Below are 9,902 nucleotides of genomic sequence, written 5' to 3' on the forward strand. Positions count from 1 at the left end.
GGAAGACAGAAAGAGTGTCTGCATGCTGTCCGGTGAGCTACAGTGTATTTCTGCTGAAAGGTATTGGCTACTCTATACTTTGGGATAGTTTTGACCAGCTGCAAATGCTGCCTGTTTAGCTGTTATTGTAAATGAGCTGTGTGGGAGGCTGAAAGGGAGTTGTTCAGCTGGAAGGAGAAAGCGGGAGGGGAAAAGCTGTCTTTGCAAGCTTTCTTCTTTCGGTTTCCTTGTTGTTTTCTAATTGGGTGCTTTATCTGAAATGAAAACCTTCCGCTTTGATAACAAAGTGGCTCTGAAGTTTATTCCCCCGGCTCTTATTCTTTTAAATGGCTGTATTTTGTTTTGGAGCATTATTAGCGGCTGCTCTGGGGCAGTGTGCATGAAAATTCCCCCCACCCCCCTGGAATGACGCTTTGTGGGTTTTAAAGGTGCCCCTGGACTCGGATTTTGTTCTGCTGCTTAATCTGCACTCTGTTCTTGATATTTTCAGGTTGGTTGGCTGGCTCTCGGCTTCCTTGAGAGACGAAAACTGCAACCTGATTCCAGCTCTAGTTCTGACAAGCCTGGGCTTCATCACTTTCAGTTCACCTGCTTTTTGACCCTGGGTGCAGCTGTGAGCTCAGGTAACAACACGCCTACTTTTTTACCTGTCTTTTTATTAATATCCAGCCTCCTGAACTTTAGGGACCTTAAACATGCAGGTGCTGCTTGTGTGGTTCTAATGGTTCTCATGTGGAAAAAAAAAACCCAAAACATTGCATGGCTTTTTACTTTAGTGCTTATTGCTCATATGTGGTTAGCAGAAAATTCAGTAATGGCTGAAAGTCAGCTTATAGGGAAAATGTATGCTGTTTAGGGTTGGTTCTATGCTCAGGGCTGCCAATTCCAGGAGGTTTAAAGCGTGGAGCCTAGGAAAAACCTTAAAGAGACATTCTTTGAAAGCAGCCATTCCCCCCCAGGGATACTGATCTCTGAAGGCAGGAGAGTGCCAGGTCCTACCTGGAATCTGGCAACCCATGCCCCGTGTTCTACACAGAACACACTCCCAACCACTACACTAAGATAGGGTTATATACTCAAACTGGCAGCCGCTCTGCAGGGTCTTGGGCTGAGGTCTTCCCCAGCACCTGCAGACTAGCCCTTTTTAAACTTGGCGATGGCAGGGATTGAACTTGGGACCTTCTGCATGCAAAGCTGGTGCTCTCCCACTAAACCACAGCCCCTCCCCAAATTGCATTCTGCAGTGCTATGCCTGAAAAGGACCTGACACTACCCCCAAGTAGCTCATAACAACAGATTGCCTTTTTTTAAAACTGTCCAAGGCCAGACACTTAAAACTAATCTTTATACCTCAGAAAGGGGGCAAGGAAGACCTGTGTGATCCCCCAGTTTTAGAGCTCATGTCCAGATGACAGAGCCTAGTTCCTGTGGAGAAAATGGCTGTGTGTATGTGTGTGTGTGTGTGTGTGGGGGCTCCATAGCATTATACTCCGCTGAGCCCCCCACCCTGAATTCTGCCTACTCTTGGCTCCTCCCCCAAAGACTCCAGGTATTTCCCAACCCAGAGCTGGCAACCCTAGGAAGAGAGCATCTTAGAGATGGTGCAGGGGGCTGAATCGTGCCACATAATCCGGTTTCTCTGTCCCTCGTTAAAGAGCCAGGCATCCACACACAAATCTGCCTAATATTGAATTTGGCCCTTGGTCTATGGAGGTCGGTCTTGTCTCCTCCGACTGGAAGGGCTCTCTTGGGTCTTTCCCATCATCTCCTGCCTGGCCCTTCTTGACTGAGCCTGGGACCTTCTGCAAGCCAAGCAGTAGCTCTGACTTTGAGCCACAGACTCTCCCCTCCTAGGGTAGCAAATGCTGTAGCTCGGGAGTAGTCAACCTGTAGTCCTCCAGATGTCCATGGACTACAATTCCCATGAGCCCCTGCCAGCAAACGCTGGCAGGGGCTCGTGGGAATTGTAGTCCATGGACATCTGGAGGACCACAGGTTGACTACCCCTGGATCAGAACATAGAATATAGACATGCACAATAGGAATTAGATACTAAATTCTAAAATTAAAAGAAATGTAATTGTAGTCCATGAACATCTGGAGGACCACAGGTTGACTACCCCTGCTCGAACTTGCTGACTTTAGGTTTGTGTCCGTTTTACAGACCCTGCTTTTACAACTGGCCCCAGAGGGTCAGAGTCAAGGGGGTGACAGGTTACAGTGGATGAGCGATCCTAGAATCATGGAGTTTGAAGGAGGGTCCTGGGTCATCTAGTCCAACCCCTATTGGGTTGTGAGTGTTCTGCATAATGCAGGGGGCTGGACTAGCTGACCCATGAGGTCCCTATTGGGTTGTGGGTGTCCTGCATAGTGCAGGAGGTTGGATTAGATGACCCCAGGAGGTCCCTTCCAACTCTATGATTCTATATCCATTTCCTTGGAGAAAATGGCTGCTTTGAAGGGTAGACTCTATGGCATTGTATTTTGCTGACCCACCCTCCCCCCACAAAAAAGCCCACAACATTTTCAGTAGGGATGTCAGTCCCCAAGGGAGCCCTGGAGGTCCCCTGAAATTCTATCCTATCTCATCTCCAGGCAACAGACATCAAAGCAGAGAATTTTGCTGGAGGGGTGGGGTCCGTAGCATTGCACTTCACTGTGCTCCCTCCCCGCCCCAAATCCTTCCTACTCCTGGCTCCGCTCCCAAAGCCTCCAGGCATTTTCCAACCTGGAGCTGGCGACCCTACCTGTGATGTTATTTGCATCCTTCTCTTGTAGAATTCTTGGCCAGGAGTTCTAAACCTTTGGTCCTTGAGCAGCTAGAGGGGATGGCTGTGCTTACTAAGAGATCAGCGTGGACATGGAATCGGGGGTCCCTGTGGGTGGGCAGGTCGTTGTGAATTTCCTGTGTTCTGCGGGGGCTGGACTAGATGATCCTGGAGGCCCCTTTCAGTTCAATAATTCTAGGAGGCAACAGTTTGAAATATGTTCAGTGAATTTGAGCTTTGGGGGAACGTCATCGCCTCTCTTTTCCTGTCTGCAGAGGTGTGCCCCTCTCCTCCTGTTGTGCTCAAGAGCTCCGGCCGTCCTGCGTCCTCGCTCCACCGTTTGCCTGGCCCGGGAAGAGGCTCCCCTGACAGTCTGCACCGAGATGGCCGCTGGAAGGGCCTCATCTCTGCCTGGCCGTGAGTCTTTACAAGACTGGTCCTCCTGCCCTTTGTCTACCTGATTCATCTAGCTTGAGACTTGGGCTCCACGAACTGCTGCTGGGTCTTCGGGCTGGAGAGCCCAGGATCCCCCGGGCTGCACATTGCCCTCCCTGCTCTTCACCCGGCTTGGGACAGGTGGGCTCTGGCTGGATCCAGCTGCAAGGGGAGTGGCTCTGTGTCTTCACTCGGGGGTGGTCCCCAGATGTTTTGACCCTGAAGGCTCCTTTGGAATTCTGACCCAGCATGGTGGGCACAGCAGCAAAACAGCTGCCCGCAAAGGGCCGCCCCAGGAGGCGGAGCTGGAGATAAAATGCCAGCTGCTACAGCTTCCCTCCAGTCACACAGTGAAGCTCCTTATGCAGCCGTGGCAGCTTCTGTTCTGACCATTTCAGAAATCTGCACAGCCAGTTAGAGGCCTTGCTGAATGCAAGCGCCACCAGGCCTCGTCCACTTCCTGAAAACAATTGGGCCCCAGGAAACGTGCTGGTTTGGGGGGGCTTGGTGCCCAGGGCACCACGTTGGGGGGCTCTGTTTTAGTGGCTGGGAGAAGCCCATGCAAAGAACTCGGTGACTTTTCAAAGGGACAGTGCAGTTCATGCTGGTGCCACGTACAACGGTGGGAATGCCCACTCTAACCTTGCCCAATTTCACCTGTCTGAGTTAAGCTACTGAGGTGAGGCTGTAGGTGGCAACTTGAGCTAAAAGATCAAGGTGGATATCTCGCTTGCCCCCAAGACCTCGTGAGAGGGGCCAAAGCTGGCTTGCCTGCCGCAGTGTCGGGGTGCCTTGGATCCCCCGGCTCAGACGATGTTTGAATCTCTCTGGAGCGCTGGCTCAGGATTGGCTCCACCTGGCTGTGCTTATTCACTGCAGGGCTTGGAGGTTTGGGGGGGTTAATCCAGGAGCGGGTGGAATTTGGGGCAGGGAGTGTAGGGCTCCGGAGTCCCCCCTCCCAAGCAGCCATTTTCTCCAGGGGAACTGATCTCTGTGGCCTGGAGATGTGGCCAAACCGGGGGATCTCCAGGAGCCACCTGGAGGTTGGCATCTCTGCTACCGATTCTGCTAGGATGAGACACCTGGTCTTGTGGATGCTGGAGCTGGACCACAGTGATCCACGTATACTTCTGCAGATGTCTTTTCCGCGTGCACTCAGGCACGGTCACCAGCCGGTGTTTTAGTCCATGTCTACACAGGCAGACGCTGCCCAGGTTTAACATCCCACCTCAGGAAGGAAGAGAGGGACTTGGGCAGGTTTTGTCTTCATTGACCTAACTAAAAATCCAGGGTAGACACTGAGGTTGCCCATTCTCCCTGGGAAATGCCTAGAGATTTGCGGTGCTGCTCCAGACCTATAACCTGGATCTGCCAGTAACCACATGCAAATTCCTACAAATCCAGTTTCCTTTACATCCCCCCACCCCAAATCTGTTCCACCCAGACCTACTCCAGGGCAAAGGGACCCAGGGAAAGAGAGCAGGGGTGTGCCCATCCGTGCAAGAATGGGGGGGGGAAAGGTGGGGGGGAGATCCAGTTCAAGGAGGAGGGGCAGCAGTGCATGAAGGGTCCGGACCAGGATGGGGAGGGGGACGAGAGAAGTTGGGTCCCCTTCTGCCTGCCCTGAAGGGAGAGACTTGTCTTGTGTTGGGGACAGAAGGAGGTCCAGGGATCACTTGCTCAGGATGTCAGGCCTTGGGGAACCTTTGCTATACTCCTTTTCTCTCTCTCTTTCCAGCTGAGGCTCTTCAATTCAACCTTAATTAATATAGTGGTAATATTGTGGAGAGGTGGTAAGAGATGGGGTGGTCCTGCCGATCTTCTTACGACTGGGTCTGTATTTATTTGATTTTTATGCTGCCCTCCCAGTGACCCTGCTTGGGTCGGTGTGCAACATTATATATATATACAAATACAATACTTAAAGTAGCTTAATATAATGTACATGAACAATTGAAATGTCTGGAGAAAGAACCCCTTTTTCTCTTTGCGCTCTCCCAAAGCTCAGGCTGGGATCTGGGGCCTCTTGTCTTGCGATAAATAAGTCCTGGGTAGGGCTGCAGTAGAAGAGCTAGATGGAAGCCCAGGATCATCTGGAGACCAACCGGATTTGGGGGGGGGGGGAGGGAAGGTCGGGGCTTTTGAGAGCCCAAAGCTCCCCTGGAACCTTGCTGGTCTCCAAGACGGTGTTTCATTGCTTGGTGAATGGACCGTCCCTCTGATCAAGTGGGATCAGAACAGTTTACATCAATAGATAACAACCTTCATAAACAGATTTAAAACATCCTAAAAATTAAAATCTACCAAACCTCATTTTCTCCCCCCCCCTCACTCCCCCTCCGAACCCAGCCTGGGCTGAAGTCTAGATTCAATTTAATTGTGTGCAACTTTGATCATGGGAAGCAGGACGAGCGGAATTGGGTCTCCTTCTGCCTGCCCTGAAGGGAAAGAGTTGTCTTGTGTTGGGGACGGAAGGCGGTCCAGGGATCACTTGCTCAGGATGTCAGGCCTTGGGGAATCTTTTCTGTACTCCTTATTTCCTCTGTTTGCGGCTGAAATTCAAACTGTGCTAATTAACATAGTGATAATGTTCTCGAATGGGGCAAGAGCTGGGGTGGTCCGGCGGATCTATATTGGTTTTTATACTGCCTCCCAGTGAGCCTGCTTGGGGAGGTGTGCAACGTTTTATATATAATTAAAAATGTGATTTGAAGTTAGCTTAAAATAATGAACTTGGAAATATCCGGAGCAAGAACCCATTTTCAGGAGATCTGTTTGTGTTCTCCCAAAGCTCAGGCTGGGGTCTGGGGGCTCTTGTCTTGCGATAAATAAGTCCTGGTTAGGTTAGGCATGGTGGATGCTAACTTTGGCTCCAGCCAAAGGCCTGGCAGAAGATCTCCGTCTTGTAGCCCCTGTGGAACTCCACCAGCCCCGACAGGGCCCTGATATGTCCTGGGAGCTCATCATACCTGGCCCAGGTTGAGGCCAGATGTGCTTCCTTGGAGGAGAGCTAGAGTCGTTCTTTTGGCAACATGGGTTGTTCTTCATGGCCTGTGTGAGAGTTAGGGTCTCGAAGAGTCAAAGGACCAGCTGTTCACATGTGACTTTGTGTTCCTGGAATAACAGAGTTGTGTTTTCACTTAGACAAGTTTAGTTTCAGCAGATAGCCCTGGGGGGCTGCAGTAGAGGAGCTAGATTGAAGCCCAGGATCATCTTGGAGACCAACCAGATTTTAGGAGGATCGGGACTTTTGGACATCAAAGCTCTGCTGGAACCCTGTTGGTCTCCAAGGCGGTGTTTCATTGCTAGGTGAATGGACCGTCCCTCTAAGCAAGTGGACTCAGGTTGGATTACATAAACAGATTTAAAACATCCTAAAAATTAAAATCTACCAAACCAAACCTCATTTCCCCCCCACTCCTCCTCCGAACCCAGCCTGGGCTGAAGTCTAGATTCAATTTAATTGCATTCAACTTTGATCATGGGAAGCAGGACGAGCGGAATTTGGTCCCCCTCTGCTTGCCCTGAAGGGAGGGAGTTGTCTTGTGTTGGGGATGGAGGGAGGTCCAGGGATCACTTGCTCAGGATGTCAGGCCTTGGGGAATCTTTACTATACTTATTTCCTCTCTTTGCGGCTGAGGCTCTGCAATTCAAACGGAGGGTATCCATGCTAATTAACATAGCGGTAATATTCTGGGGAGGGGTACGAATGGGGCAGGAAATGGGTCCTGCTACTCTCAAGAATGGGTCTGTGTTGTTATTTGATTTTTATACAGCCCTCCCAGCAAGCAGGCAAGCAAACATTATATATAAAACATTATATATAAAAACACAGTAATGAGAATAGATTTGAAATTACCTTAAAATAATGAATTTGGACAATTAAAATGTCCAGAGCAAGAACCCGTTTTCAGGGGGTCTCTTTGTGCTCTCCCAAAGCTCAGGCTGGGATCTGGGGCCATGTGTCTTGCGATAAAGAAGTCCTCGGTTAGTGAGATGTGTTAGATTTTACTTTGGCTCCAACCACAGACCTGGCAGAAGAGCTCCATCTTGCAGCTCCTGAGGAACTCCCAACAGCCCCGACAGGGCCCTGATACGTCCTGGGAGCTCATTCCGCCTGGCCCCAGTTGATACCAGATGTGCTTCCTTGGAGGAGACCCAGAGTCATTCTTTTGGCAACGTGGTTATTTTTTTTAAATTAAAAATATTCTTCCACTGGCCTTCTGTTAACCATGCTAGTAAGTATAGCCATTTTGATAGTTCAGCTACTTTCTCCAACAACTGAGGAACAGATGGATTCTCTGTCACTTTCCAATTCTCCGTCCATGCCAACCTTGTTGCTGTTGTAGCATACAAAAAGAAAGTCCTTGTTGTATTCGGCCTAGCGTCTATACTTAATAACACACAAGCCGGTTTGAGTGGGAATCTGAGTTTAAGTATTTCCTGTCATATATGTATTTTACCCCAAAAGCTTTTAACGTGTTCACAATTCCACCACATGGATGTTCTTCATGGCCTGTGTGTGTGTTAGGGTCTCAAAGAGTCAAAAGACCAACTCTTCACGTGTGTCTCTGCATTCCTGGGAGAGTCAAGTTGTGCCTTCGCTTAGATAAGTTTAGTTTTCAGCAGCTAGCCCTGTGGGTCTGCAGTAGAAGAGTTAGATTGAAGCCTAGGATCATCTTGAGACCAACCGGATTTCGGGAGGGCCGGGGATTTTGAGACCGAAAGCTCCCCTGGAACCTTGTTGGTCTCCAAGGAGCTGTTATATGGTGTGATAAATGGAAAATCCCTCTGAGCAAGCTGACTCAGGGCGGTTTACATCACTAGGTAACAAACCTCATAAACATATGTAATACATCCTAAAAATTACAAGCTCCCCTCCGAACCCAGCCTGGGGTGAAGTCTAGATTCAATTATTTTTCAATTTATACCCTGCCCCTCCCAGCATGCTGGCTTCCAACTTTGTTACACAAAAACCTGTAATGCGCGAAAACATTTACAATTTAAAATACCACCAAAAAACTGCAGTCTTGCCAGCTCTGCAGGCGAACCTCAGTGCGTCTCGGTTTCCAGATTCTGTTTGGGTTGTGCTTTCCTTGAAGTGTGTCTCTGCGTTCCCGGGAGGGTCGAGTTGTGTCACCACTTAGATACGTTCAGTTTCAGCAGGTAGCCCTGTGGGTCTGCAGTAGAAGAGCTGGATGGAAGCCCAGGATTGTCTTGAGACCAACCGGATTTTGGGAGGGTCGGGGGCTTTTGGGAGCCAAAGCTCCCCTGGAACCTTGCTTGTCTCCAAGACGGTGTTTCGTTGTTTGATGAATGGACCGTCCTTCTGAGCAAGTGTGCTCAGGACAGTTTACATCAATAGATAATAACCCTCATAAACGGATTTAAAACATCCTAAAAGTTAAAATCTACCAACCAAACCTCATTTCCCTCCCCCCCCCACTCCCCCTCCGAATCCAGCCTGGGCTGAAGTCTAGATTCAGTTTAATTGCACACAGCTTTGATCATGGGAAGCAGGACGAGTGGAATTGGGTCCCCCTCTGCCTGCCCTGAAGGGAGAGACTTGTCTTGTGTTGGGGACGGAGGGAGGTCCGGGGATCACTTGCTCAGGATGTCAGGCCTTGGGGAATCTTTTCTGTACTTATTTCCTCTCTTTGCGGCTGAGGCTCTGCAATTCAAACTGAAAGGGTATCCATGCTAATTAACATAGCGGTAATATTCTGGGGAGGGGTACGAATGGGGCAAGAGATGGGGTGGTCCTGCTGGTCTTAAGAGAGGGTCTGTATTGCTGTCCCAGCGAGAGCCGGCTTGGGGCGGAGTGCAACCTTATATATGCAAACCCAATAATTTGAATGGATTTGAAATTAGCTTAAAGTAATGAACATGGACAATTTAAATGTCTGGAGCAATAACCCATTTTCAGGGGATCTGTTTGCGCTCTCCCAAAGCTCAGGCTGGGATCTGGGGCCTTTTGACTTCCGTAAAGAAAGCCAGCCCCGACAGGGCCCTGATACGTCCTGGGAGCTCATCATACCTGGCCCTGGCTGAGGCCAGATGTGTTTCTTTGGAAGAGAGCCAGAGTCATTCTTTTGGCGACGTGGGTGGTTCTTCATGGTCTTAGGGTCTCAAAGAATCAAAGGACCAACTCTTGCTGTGTGTGTCTCTGCATTCCTGGGAGAATTGAGTTGTGTCTTCACTTAGGTAAGTTTAGTTTCAGCAGGTAGCTCTGTGGGTCTGCAGTAGAAGAGCTAAATTCAATTTCAGGATCATCCTTAGGCCAACCGAATTTTTTGGGGGGGGGCGGGTTGGGGCTTTTTAAGCCCAGGATCATCTTGAATCGTGATCTCCAAGGTGGTGTTTGGTGAATGGGGACCGTCCCTCTGAGCAAGCGGACGGTCAGGGCGGTTTACATCAATAGATAACAACCCTCATAAACAGATTTAAAACATCCTAGGAATTAAATACTACCAAACAAAACCCTATTCTCCCCCCCTTTCTCCAACCACCCTTCCCAGTGTCCTGCAGTGTGCTCCCACAGTGTCGGTGGTTCCCGCCGGGGGGGGGGGGTCCTCCCATACTGCGAAAGCCATTCCTGGGACACACCGCACCACACTGGAGCACTGCAATATTGACCCATCAAACCAGCTTGGCCTCCTCATTCTGCACATGCTTGGCCCCCTCTCACCATCGCTTCTC

The 9,902-nt window shown here is 49.9% G+C and overlaps 1 long non-coding RNA gene across 1 annotated transcript; it reads left to right on the forward strand.

The window, feature by feature from the left end:
* On the forward strand, positions 1-4,699 carry LOC143838730 (uncharacterized). The gene is made up of 3 exons (XR_013231449.1): positions 1-60; positions 491-623; positions 3,044-4,699. It is a non-coding gene; the product is annotated as an uncharacterized LOC143838730 (long non-coding RNA).
* Positions 4,700-9,902: the final 5,203 nt, after the last annotated feature.

This window comes from Paroedura picta, chromosome 5, assembly GCF_049243985.1.
Source record: "Paroedura picta isolate Pp20150507F chromosome 5, Ppicta_v3.0, whole genome shotgun sequence".
NCBI classification, from domain to species: domain Eukaryota; kingdom Metazoa; phylum Chordata; class Lepidosauria; order Squamata; family Gekkonidae; genus Paroedura; species Paroedura picta.